This window comes from Leuciscus leuciscus, assembly GCF_965113295.1.
Source record: "Leuciscus leuciscus genome assembly, chromosome: 9".
Taxonomy (NCBI): Eukaryota; Metazoa; Chordata; class Actinopteri; order Cypriniformes; family Leuciscidae; genus Leuciscus; species Leuciscus leuciscus.
This window is the reverse complement of record NC_138733.1, coordinates 38328905-38342204: the sequence shown is the minus strand read 5'-3', so window position 1 is coordinate 38342204 and position 13300 is coordinate 38328905.

The following is a 13300-nucleotide window of genomic DNA, read 5'->3' as shown; positions in this document are numbered from 1 at the left end:
GGCTGTACAGCACATAACGGCTCGGTCACTGGGGACGGGGCACATTTTGATGCTAGAAACCCGTGGCGCGAGAGCGGCATGAGGTTTAACGTGTTTGATAGTAAGTGCGCGCGCTCGTGAGCGGGCACAGGGCTTACATATGCAACACGGCCAGTGTAAGGGAGCTTTAGAGGATCTGCGTCCCGGGATAACTGTGTGACAGAGCGGGCAGTGGGTAGGTGTGGGCATGGAAGAGCGGGCACATTCTCTACCTTTAGCACTCGAGCGGCGCGTGCCCGCTTTATGAGAGTGCGCTCTGTGAGCGTTACCGGGGAGATCGTGTTTGTGTGTAGTGGTGAGCACTGGGGCGTGGGCACAAATTCTACACTCATGACACCTTCGGCGTGAGCCGGAAAACCCGAAACCATACTCTTTATGAGATTTCTCTGGGTCGCCGTGAAAACGGCGTTTGTGTGCAGGCGAGAGAGTTGTATTACTGGCTCGTTGGCTGCGATGTAAGCTGCTGCAGTAGCCTTTTCTAAGGGGACTGGCAGAGCTGGGCGCTTTGATGGCGGTCCGGCCGCAGCGGGACTCAGCCATCTTTTCCTCCTTGCAGCCGCTAGGAGGACTTCGCGGGCTCAGGCTTGAGCGTCACCTTGGGCCGGGGGGGAGGCGGTTTGTGACGGCTGGTTGAGCGCGACCTAGGGCGGCCGCCCTGTCGTCGCTGCGAAGACGGAGGCTGGGCAGAGCGCTGAGAAGAGTTCCGTGCAGGAGGCTGCTGAGAGCGGCCTGCAGACGAACTCGAGCGGCGGGGCAGGAAGAGATTCATCGCCAGCGATGCCTTCTGCACCTCCGAGAAGCGATCGACGATCCCGGCGACCGCTGGGCCGAACAGGCCGGTGGGAGAGAGCGGTGCGTTGAGGAACACTGAACGCTCGGATTCGCTCATATCCGCCAACGTCAACCAAAGGTGCCTTTCGGTGACGGTGAGCGAGGCCATAGATCTCCCGATGGCTTGTGCAGCGGACTTTGTGGCGCGAAGGGAGAGGTCCGTCGCGCTACGCAGGTCCGTGAGAACGGCGCGATCCGGGCCTTTCTCGTCCAGCTCTCGGAGGAGATCGGCTTGGAGGATCTGGAGCACAGCCATTGAATGCAGGGCGGAAGCAGCCTGGCCGGCGGCGGAGAAGGCGCGGCCGACGAGTGCTGATGTGGTCCTGCAGGCCTTGGACGGCAGGGCAGACTTTGAGCGCCATCTGGCGGATGGCGGGCAAAGGTGCGTTGCCACAGCATCTTCCACCGGGGGAATTTGAGTATATCCCTTCTCGGCGGCCCCGTCCACTTGGGAGAGGGTCGAGGAGACCGGTGAGCGGAGTCTAGCGGAGAATGGGGCGTTCCACGACTTAGAGAGCTCAGTGTGGAGCTCAGGCAGGAAGGGTGCTGACCTAGAGGCAGGCGCTGGGCGGCGGCTAGGCAGAAAACACCCGTCAAGTCGGTTAGGCGCGGGCGCCCTCGGTGGGGACCAGTCGAGTCCCAATTGTTCGACCGCTTTGGTGAGGAGGCGGAGCAGTTCCGCGTCGACACTGGCGCGGGACCGGCTAGACTCCTGTGCAGAGGAGGTGGAGCCAGACCACTCCTCGCTGTCCGAGGCCAGGATAGAGCAGCTGTCCGTTAAAACAGCGTCGTCCGCTTCATCCCCCGAGGCGACGGCAGTGCGGGCAAAGGCCGGCCGCTGCGCGTCGGGAAGGGGGGGAGGAGATGGAGATAGCGAGGGTCGCGGGAGGGGCTCCGGCGAGCGCTCAGCTGCTGCTGCGGGTTCCGGTGGCCTCTGAGAGCGGCGCTTCTTCTTGCGCGGCCCGGTGGAGGCAGACGGAGAGACAGCTGGAGCGTCGAACAAGGCGAGTCAAGCCCGCAGGGTCGACATCGGCAGTTCTTCGCACATTTCACAGCCACCCGCCGCGAGGGTGAGGGCAGCGTGGTCCGGTCCCAGGCAGAGAGTGCAGATAACATGGCGGTCTCTGTCGCTGAGCGGAGCTTTACATGAAATACAATGCATAATAGAAAGGATATGTTTCGCCGGATAGCGAAGCAGGCAGGGATAGCTGAAGGCGGCGAAGGCGGCCGGCTTCCTCAGGCAGAATCCTCGGCTTGCAAAGCGCTGGTTTCAACGGCGGCTTCCTCAGAGATCAGCGATGCGTAGAGCTTCGCTGAAGAGACAAAAATCAGTGAAAGCAGCCTCTCAGCCCGTATTTATACCCTCTGCCACGCCCCGCCTCGGGCCGTGACGCGTAGGCGCGCTGCTCGCGCTCATTGGACGTGACGTCACGCCAAGGGCTCAGTGATAGGCTGCTGCAGTTGCCGCAGAGCAGCCTATGAGCACGCTACATTGCCTGCTCTATGTCAGCTTGCTGCCGCACTGCGTTGACAAGATATATAAAATTAAGGATAATTTTTTTGCTTCATATCTCGAGAAAAGATGACTTTACCCGTAGCGTAAGCTAAACTTACGCAATACGAGAGAACCTCTCGTAAGAGAACTGCTGAACTTAATGTCAAAATATTTTGCCATGAGTTATTTGCCATTTTTTCCTTGTGTAGTTCATTGTAATGCCATTGTGTTTTCCTCTTTTGTGCAGTTTTACACAATACACCAACACTTTTACCTGTTCCCAGCAAAGTGGCTGAAGCATGTGCAGTAACTTTTGTAACTTTACATCAAAAGGGAAGAAAGTGCAACACTTTGTAATGCCCATTTGTTTCCATTGCACAGGACAGTGAAGAAACCCTCTCAGATGACTGTCCTTTGGAGGAAGTACTTGTAAGTGCATAAATAACTTTACTTAATTTATAGTTGTGTACATATTATTTCTGACTGCAATGAGTTGTAGGAGGAAAGGCCTACAGAAAGGCCTAATGCACAAAGTGATACAGAGGTGGGCAGTGTAGTACTTTTCCTTTTTATTTTTGTTGCATGAGGCTTGTGTTGACAGTTCTTTTTTAATTTGTTTTATTCTTTTTATCCAAAAATGGCAGAGGGTGATATACCCTATATAAACGGAGTCTACAACAGAAAATTGAGTATTTTGACCTAAAAAAACCAAACAAATTAAGCAGAGAAATAGAACTTGACACCTTTAAGAAGAAAAAACTGGCACTAGAGATTGAGTTGCTTCAAAAGGAACTTCAGAGTAAGTGCTAATACACTTTCACACAGAGTACTATTGCTGACCTTGCATAACAATATCTCTTATTGCAGGCAAAAGATGACCATCATTGGCTTTTCTTGACAAAGAATAATTGAAATAAAACTCAAGGAACTAAGCATATTGTCTTGTCTTTTATTATTAATTTAATGAAGGTTTTTGTTGTTTTTTTGTAAAAAAAATATAAATAAATTGGTGTTCCACAATTCTGTCCCGTGCAGCTCTGCCACTAGTCGTGAGGGTGTCATATACATCATTAATTTGTTGGAATCACGTTAAATGTTCAACTTGTCAGACATTTAACATAGTGATATATAAAATCAAATAAAAGGAATGTAATCAAAAAGTATGCAGTTGACTGACTAAGAATATCTCAGATGGTGTGTGACTCCATGTCCTATATTACAAATGTGGAAGCAAAATGGCCTGGATCTGTGCATGACTCCAGGATTTTCAGAGAGTCACATCTATGCACATTATTTGAATGTGGTAAAGGAAAAAAATTTATATCAAGCTCACTGTATTACATAAATTTATTCTGAGCCTAACAAGAACTGCATTTTTCCATCATACAAGTGCTTAAGATGGGATCCTGCTTGGTGACGGGCTATACCTGCAGGCAGTATTTCATGACGCCATTCCCTGACCCAAACCCCGGACCACAAACCTGTTTCAATGCAGCTCTAGCCAGGACAAGGGCACGCATTGAAATGACCTTTGGGCAACTAAAGGAAAGATTTCAGTGTCTGAAAAGTCTGAGGGTTGCACCTGACAGGGCCTGTGACATTATTGTTGCATGTGCTATACTCCACAATATTGCCACCATCAGAAAGGAGAGGACCCCTGTGGTGGAGGTGCAGCCTGATGATGACCTCCAGCCAGTGCACTTGGACCAACCTAGTGGCAGTGGCGGAGCCAGGATTTTTTCATAGGGGTGGCCAGGCAAGGGCCAGCAACCAGTCTGGGGTGGCACAGAAATCTTAATTATTTTATCATAAAAAATAATTTGATAATGTATTGGACTGTTTTAGTGCCTACACAACTGAATAAAGTTAATTTGTACTTAATTGTAATTGAGAAAGTAGTGAATTATGAATCATGGAATACTGAGTGAATTTTATATATTTTTATTATTACCCACAACCTCATATTAAAATTAATTAAATAGTAATAAAAGGGCACACACTATAGCTAAAGTTCAACTTGCTCAGTTAGCTTGGTTCTTGTTCTCAAAATCTCCAATAGCTTGTTCTACATTGTTGCATCTTCATGGATGAGATAACATGCAGATAAATACTGTAGTCCAAAGATTATTCAACCTTCAATGCATTTTAATCAATGAACTCTTCAACCAATTCTGAGTTTTTCAAAAAAAAGTTTAACTTTCTATATTAGTTGTCAAAATATATAATTACAACAGTTCTATCATACCTAAATTTAAAAAGGAAAACAAAAGTTCTCTTTTGAATGCCCATGTGCAAGAATGTGAACAAGGCGGAAGTCAACAGCACATAATGTAAAATGTTATGTTTTTCATAATGTAATGTTGCCAGAATGTAAAATTATTTATTTTATGGATTTAAAAATTATCCATTTTTGTGTGTCCTTTACAAATTAACGCAAAATGAATGCCTATCGTCTACAAATGCACAGTGCACACATTTATTTGGACATTAAAACATTACATATCAGTTTGTGCCTTATATTGTGATCTCACATAGCAGAATATTTTAATCCAGACACATGTGACGCATATATAACAAATACATGCATGCAGTTTTGACAGCTTTAATCGCCTTTTTGATTCAATGAGTTAATTGACGACAACTACGGCTACAGCACGCCACATTTGCGGTACGCAAGCACAGTAGGGGAGACAGTTGCAACACTTTTTCATTTCTCTCAGTTACTCAGAGACTATTTGGACTAGACCAACCAAATTTGTATATATTAAACTTGCATCTGTCTGCTAATTACCCATACCATTTAAAGATGATTATATATGACATATCGTTCACAGTATTTATTTGAATGGAAGAAGTCAGATGTTGCAACTGACCCCGACCCAGGGGACGGTTGCAACACAACCCAGGGACGGTTGCAACATGTTAAAAATACCTTAAATTTCATTAATTAACTTAAGCTTTTTGTCTCAATGAGCAAAGAATTCTGAAAATATTAACTGTTTTAGGCCTACTATAATATTATAGCATTATTTATTTCAATAATATTATTGTAGCCTATTAATTATTTATTTAGTCATATTTATCAAATAACAGTTATTGAGTTTTGTTTGTTCATGTGTAGAACATAGGCCTACATAGATTCAGTGTGCAGGAGTTACAGATGCTATTCAATCTCTCCATATTTCAGTGTCAGACAGGAAGAATTGAACAATTTGCAATGCAACAAACTTTTATTAAACATGCAAATTATAACTTGTTGCAACCGTCCCCGACCCTATCAGCCATGACAGAACATCATACGCCTGCTAGACACACTGACTTTGACACATGCTAACCATGTCACTTAGAAGTCAACAAAACCATAATTCAAACGAAGTAAGTAAAATGTTTTACTCAAGTTTTGTTCAATAAATGCAGCAGCAGATGTTGAATATGTCTACTGTCTCCCCAGTCTCCCCCGGTCTCCCCTACAACGGCTGTCAGCCGTATGACAGGAAAGTTAGTTAGTTTTACTGACATTTGGCCTGATAACATCTCATCTTACCGAGGATAGCCAACTGAATAAGGACAACGCCCTTTTCTCAGCATCTGACAGAAGTGTCACAAGCTTTCACACACATCTTCTAAAATAAAAGTAGCATCAGAAAAAAAAGAGAATTACGTTTGTTGTTGACTGCACACTATTCGACTTACTCAAAACGGTCTTGCAACCCACCAGTTGAGAAATATTGACTCTATATTTACTATGTGCATATCACTGTCTGATGTTCTGCTGAAGCTCATTCGGCACTTACACATTTCCGCACTCGTTTGACTTGCGCCTGGCGCTGAGGTGAAGTTGGAGTGTTCGTCTGAAAAGTCTCACGTTTTTTGTGGTCTTAAAGAGACGGTTCAGCGAAAAAAAAAAACGGAATTTTTGTCAATAAAAAAAGAGACAGAAACAGCAGTTGTGAGAGGGGTGGCCAAAGGTGAGAGGGGTGGCCAAAGGGGTGGCCAAGCTTAGACCAAGGGTGACCACGGCCACCCCTGGCTCCGCCAGTGCTCACGAGAAAAAACGATTTCTCTCAATAAGTAGAATATTGCGCTGCGCTAAAGGATCCTGTCTATCTCGCAATACGCGATTAAGAAAACGGACAAGACATGTCTGCGAAAGACTTCCCATATCACCTCCGCTTATAAAGCCGCAATCTAATCCTGTTAACATGAAATAAGAAACAATGTAAAAGATTATTATTGTGTACATAAAGATATGGTGGAATAAATCAGGCTTGTCCCGTAGATGGTCTGCTTGTGAGCTTTAACCTCGCGCACGAGTAGATCCGTTTCCTCTCAGGAGAAGCATTCAGTTTTTCCGCTTGCAAATTCTGCCATGTAAATAGTGAATCCGCCATGGCGCGAGCGCAACTGGCTTTTAAAGGGAATGGGTTTATTGCACGTTACGCCCAAAATACACCCATTACTCATTAAGAGAATAGGGACAACCCTTTTAGGCCATACGTTGAGCGCGCCAACCATTTTTCCCGTCGTTAAACTAGCCAAAGTGGATTCGGACACACCCTAAGTGCACTTAGACCATGTGCTTAGATCGTTAAAATAGGGCCCATGGTCTCCAATTAAGCGTGCAGTAAGCGATTTCTGAGAAACGCTGTTGAAGAAGTAAAAGGACAGTTTTGAGTATCATTGTTTGTCCTGAGTTGGTGTGCTGCTGGCGACAAACAATGAACTCTTGCTTGTATATACTCTTGTGTACTGTATGTTCATTTTTTGTTCTTCCTTGTCGTTCGTTCATCTTCGCTTTATTTTTGGCAAAGCATTTTTTAAATTACTTTAGCTATGACAAAGAGACATCCACTCTTGCATTGTGTGTTTGTGCATTTTGGGGGCGGAACAATGAAGGGAGGGGTGTGTTTTTTGGGTTGATTTCAAATATCAAGTGTTTCTCAGAAATCTACCTACTGCACTTTTCCTTTAAATGATAAAAGTGTACTTCAAAAGTGTTTTGACTAAATGAAAATAAACTCTACCATTAAAGTTCAGTTGTTCCACTTGTTCAGTTTTTTGTCAGCCTATTTTTTGTTGAATATGTTTTATAGTCACATTTTTAATATGTTGTAGATGTGTTAATAAACAAGGGGCTTTTCTAATTCCTAATTATGATAAATCAGCAATGGCCCACTTTACCTGAAACAATCATTTGTCTGGAGTGCATGACCCCAGAATGTTTATTGCTATTTACCCGCCAAATAACCAATTTTATGAACTGAATTTAAACAGCTGAACCTTAAAGTTAACAAAGGTAATAAAGAAAAGAAACAAAATAACTTCTGTGTATCTAAGTTAAACGTTTAACTAAAAGTGGCCAACTTTACCTGGATTCACCCTACCTGATGGTTCTGATTCTCATCCAGGCAACGCTATTTACTTCTCATCCTGGAAACCCCTGAGGTCATGTATCTTGTATCAAGCTGTGCTTTCTGGCTGGATTCAACTTTACATACTTCCATTTTAGCATGTCTGCCATGTTTGCTTATGAGCCTAAGTTAGCTATTTGGCGCCATCTTGCGTCTCAAAGTGGGTACAGACAACAACAAAAAAAAGCCTCAGAGAACATCAGTTTTACATTACCTTACAAAAACTAACAATTAAAACATGTAATTTTTCCATGTGATATGTATTTTATTTGTAGAAATAAAAATTATAAAATAAATATATTCTCTTACTCTACAAAAAAAATAAAAAAAAAATAATAATTTTCAATAATTATTCTTGTTCTTTATAATATATAACTGGTAATTTGCTATTCAACAACAGAACATCTATTTTTGGGGGTAATTTCTCAGCCAAAATGAACTTGCGATTAATCGACACATCATGTAATTAATTAATGACATTTTTTAATGTCTTGATCCTAATTACACATTGTTTTAAATAAAGGGTAGAAGAAAAACCATCACAAAGTTCCTTTTTAAAATGTTACTCCTGTGTGTATTTGCATGTGTATATCTTTATCTAAATCTATAGTACATGCATTTATTAGATTGAAGTTATACAACATTGAACTGAGGCATTTAAAGTGTGTGGGTTATGGAGCGACAGCCAGGGATGGCCCAGCATCATTCTGCTAGCTCCTCCCTGTGGTTGCCTATGGTGATTACACTCACAGTACCAGCGATGTGATCCACTTGTTCGTGCAACACTTCTGTCGTGCCACACTCCACTTTATTTCTATGGGTGACGTCAAGCGAATTTAACGTGCCCGCAAAGCATTCCGGGAAGGCGGAGCTGCATTTGAAAAAATGCTGCGCGTCAAAAAGCTGGCCGATGCCCATCTTTATGCAAATTAATCCGTTGAATGCGACGTGACTATAGACTATCCAATAGAAGTAGAGCATATGGAGACTGGGGGAAGTCTCACGCCGGGCAACTTCACTCCGGATAGGGTGAACCCAGTGGCGATGACGTACTTCTTCCTCCGGAGGTAGAGCAGAGCAGCTACAATGATCCTACTCTGTTTCCGATTCATGACTGCTCAACGAAATCCATATTTATACACATCACTTCTCCCTCCAAATTTCAAAATTCGAGAGGGAAGAAGTTAGGTTGGTTTCGAGCAAATGTTTTAAAAACACTACATTCCCCGCTGGCTCAAAACCACGCCCATAGCGGTAAACTTGAGGAACGCCCATCAAAATGAGGGGAGGCGTCGCGACACCACACTTCAAGCTGCGTTCACACTACAAGCGACTTTGTCGCTGCATGTCGCCAGTGGCTGGCGGTGAGGTCGTTAGTGGGTGTTCCCACTACTGGTTGCCTAGTAATGTTTGTGAGTGACATTCACAGATGTTACTCCATGTTGTAGACAACAAATTTGTTTTCTTGCCGCTACAAGCTAACATTTTGGAAGGAAAAGTCTAAATATAAATGGAATCAGTACATAAAATGCAGAATATTAAAGATGAATGAGAAACTCTTTGCTATCGCGGCTGTTTAACTGCAGCAAATGGGCAAATACTGGTCTTTCTGAGTTCAAGAAACCATTCAGGCTCGGAGTCAGCACGGCGAGTACCACTGTATGTACACGGAGACATATCATAAATTATTGGACAGTTTCTGACTGCTAAAATAAACTTCTCATTCATCTTGCCTCGGTCGGACTCGGCACTGAAGAGTGACCCTACTGACTTCACTTCTATTGGTTGTCGCTCCCGAAAGTCGCTCTTCATTTGCATAAAGTTGAACAGATCTCAACTTTGTCGCGTCGCTGGACACGCCCCATCCAGTCGCCAACGGTCTCTGTCGAGCGTGTCGCCGGAAATCGCCCGCTCCCCATTGAAATGAATGGTATCGTGTCGCTTTGTCGCTTGTAGTGTGAACGGGGCTTATGTCGTGTCGCAAAAGTGGATCCGTACCGTAAGAACCTGGATGGGAAGGACCCTCTCACGAGCCCAGTCCATATCGATGAAATTCTCTTCTTCTCTATAGTGAGAAGCCTGGCCACCTCTGCATGGGCTCCCACTCCACCCCGACCCTGCATCTTAACTCCAGAGCCTCTTTTCCACCATTGAGATGAACAGTTCCAGTTATATTTCCACTTGAGCCTGGCACGGCACAATTAAAAACCGTTCTCTATTGGCTAACCGTACTGAACCATGCTGGTAGAACGCGTGTAGTGACGTCGCCACTCAGGATTGGTCACTTGTCAGTTGTCCGGCTACTAGTTTCTTATTAGCTGGCTAAGAATGCTATGCTATAGAATGCTATAAAAATCTGATCCCTTTCTTTATAGTGGAAGCCAAAATGAGTCCACACTTCAACTCTGCACTCTGCAACCTTCTGTGCTTCCTGAAATAGTCATGAACGAGTCGGAGGCTTTTCCGATGTAAATTCAGGACTTTCCTTCTCCTTTTCCCTCTTCTTTGCTATTTGTTCATCGGAACGTCGTCCCTTTGGTTGTGTGTCGGATCAAAATTCAAGAGAATATAATTCTAACGTTCGTCGTTGTCTAGGACATCTCTCCTCTAGCTAACTTCCCTCTTCATGCTTCTCTCTCCTCCACTCCACACACCCCCCTTCATGTGCACGCACACTAACCCCCCAACCCCCAGCCCCAAATCATTCTTGTCGGTTATTGGCTGGAACACTGTTTGTAATGTTTCGTGGTCCAGGCTGGGCCAGTTTGTTTTTGTTGCCGTTTGTGGAGCCTGGACTGTCTACAGAGACCGTGTTTTTTTACAGTGTGTTCAGGGGACAGGCAGCTAGCGGATAGTGAGGAGATGTTTTCTGTATGTGACAAAAACATTTTCGGCCTAAACAACGCGTGACATCGCTTAGAGCACCTTTAATAATAATAATAAATTTTATTTGTAATGTGCCTCTCTCAAATGCAAAGTGCTAAAATATAAAAATATTAAGGGTGTATGAAGGAAAACTGTGTAATCAAAATTTAGATTTTAAACCGGGGAGTTAGTTTTAGTATGAAACTTGCTAATTTTTGTAGAGTAGGCCTACCTCTTATACAGTAAGTGTAAACATCAAGGAAATCGATTTCGATTTTACATTTGAATTTTCTGATTATGCTGTTACTGTTTATTGTTTTGTTGTTTGATGTTTTATTTACGCTGTTCCCACAAGTTTACACCGTAATTTAGTTTTGTGATTGTTTTCACATAAATTTGAACGTTGCAGAAACATTGTTATAACATTTTAGCATGTCAGTTAGCATGGTTCCTCACGTTTCAGAAACCTGCTTAACACATCCAAACTGGTGCTTGAAATACGGTCAGGATTTTTTTTGGTAACACTTTACAATACGGATGCACTAATATACATGAATTCATGATTAACTAATGGACAGATAATCTTGAGGTAAATGTATGAATCAAGAATAACTAAACCCTTCATTAATAATTAACACATTAGAAACTAATGAAAAAAATAAAAAATAATAATAAAAAACTTTCGTACACAATCCACTACACGACTTCTGCCCTCTGATTGATAGTTCAGATATTTTTAGGAAGCAAAAAAGTTGGTATTTTTTATAAAGTCAACATAAGAATAAATGCTATATTGTTTGTAATATTTCAAGATGAAGACTGAAGCAGCTTGCTTGATTATCCATACATTATTTTTGTTCAGTCTGTAAGGCTAACGACAGAGCAGATGTGGGCCAACACTTGGTTTAGGTTAAGCAAAATAATTTAAATGTCCATTGTAATGCTTCTGATCATGACTTTGATTCAAATAGGTGTGTTTGACTTGAAGCGGCGCTGCACACACTGATTAATGTATTATATGAAAGTACCGTGAGAGCAGACGGCTCCGTATGCTTACACCTGATAACTAGGACTGGGTGTGGTGAAGCAGGGTGAGGCCGACACAGTCCGTGGGAGGCCAGGGTCTACTACCATCCACCGCAGTGCCAGTCCTAGACTTCTGGAGGGCTTAAGCAAAACTATGTCCGGGGTTCATAAAAAAAAAAAAAAAAATGACCCCAACCCCTTAATCTGTTCTTTCAGAGAATTTCAACCAACAGTGACCTGAAAAGTTCAGTAAAAAATAAAAACATTAAAAAAAGGTCAAATTCAACAGAAAAAAAGATATGCATGACATAAACAATTTAGCCTTCTACTAATAATAGCCTACTATACAAAAATGTAATAATCAAATGTAAAAATGAAATAAAATGATATAAAACATTGCATAGTCTTTACTGTATGAATTAAATTTACATTGATTCTTATTAAAGTCACTAATGTTATTCAGTGAAGAGAAGTGAGTTATTCTCTCGTTTTCTTTTGTTGTTTGATTAACATTAAATGACAGAGAGACATAGAGCGCAGTGTAAGGTGGGTAAAGATAAGGTTCAGGGTTAAATGTTCATGGGAAACAGATTTTAAACTATATAGGTAACTCTCTCTAGGATTAATATTACAGGTTAAAATGAACAACAGAGCACAAACTAGGAAATTAAATTGCTAATTATTATTATTATTATTTAGATATAATAATAAAAAACAAACAAAAAAAAAAAACCTGGTTGATGTCTATATATATATATATATATATATATATATATATATATATATATATATATATAATTTGACATATTGAATTATGTCCTCAACCAAATGAATGTCCAGGGGACTTTTGCTGGCCCTCGTCTGACCAACCTTAATTATTTAGCACTCACTTAGTTGGGGTTAGAAAGGTCTGTCTGTAAGATGAAGCTGAGGCTGTGCAAAGCTAGAAATGAAACTGCATTAGGTTTGGAATCAAATCCTATGACTCCCATTAAGAATACAGAGTGGATCAATTATATTTACTACAACGATCAAAGATTAATCAATTACACAAATAAGGCTTTAAAGGGGTGAAAATCTGACTTTTTCCGTGTTTAAAGGGACACGCACATAAACGGCGCGTTGTTGCTCACACCCAAAAAGGGGCAAATTTGAGCAGCTACAGTATAATAAATGATCTGTGGAGTATTTTGAGCTGAAATCTCACAGACACATTCTGGGGACACCACAGTTTATATTACATCTTGTGAAAAGGGGCATAATGTCAAGTCAAGTCAAGTCAAGTCAAGTCAAGTTTATTTGTATAGCGCTTTTCACAATACAGATTGTATCAAAGCAGCTTCACAGTATTAAATTAAAATAATACAACAAATTTTTTTTCAAGAGGAATTTATTGATTGATAAAATTAAATTAAATATCCCCAAAATATCCCCAACTGAGCAAGCCAAAGGCAACAGTGGCAAGGAACCGAAAAACTCCATCAAGTGACCTAATGGTGTCCTAAAACTCCATCAGGTGACCTAATGGAGAAAAAAAACCTTGGGAGAACCCAGGCTCAGTCGGGGGCCAGTTCTCCTCTGGCATTTATGAGCTAGAGGCCGGATTGTAGTTTGAACTGTAGGATTATATGAA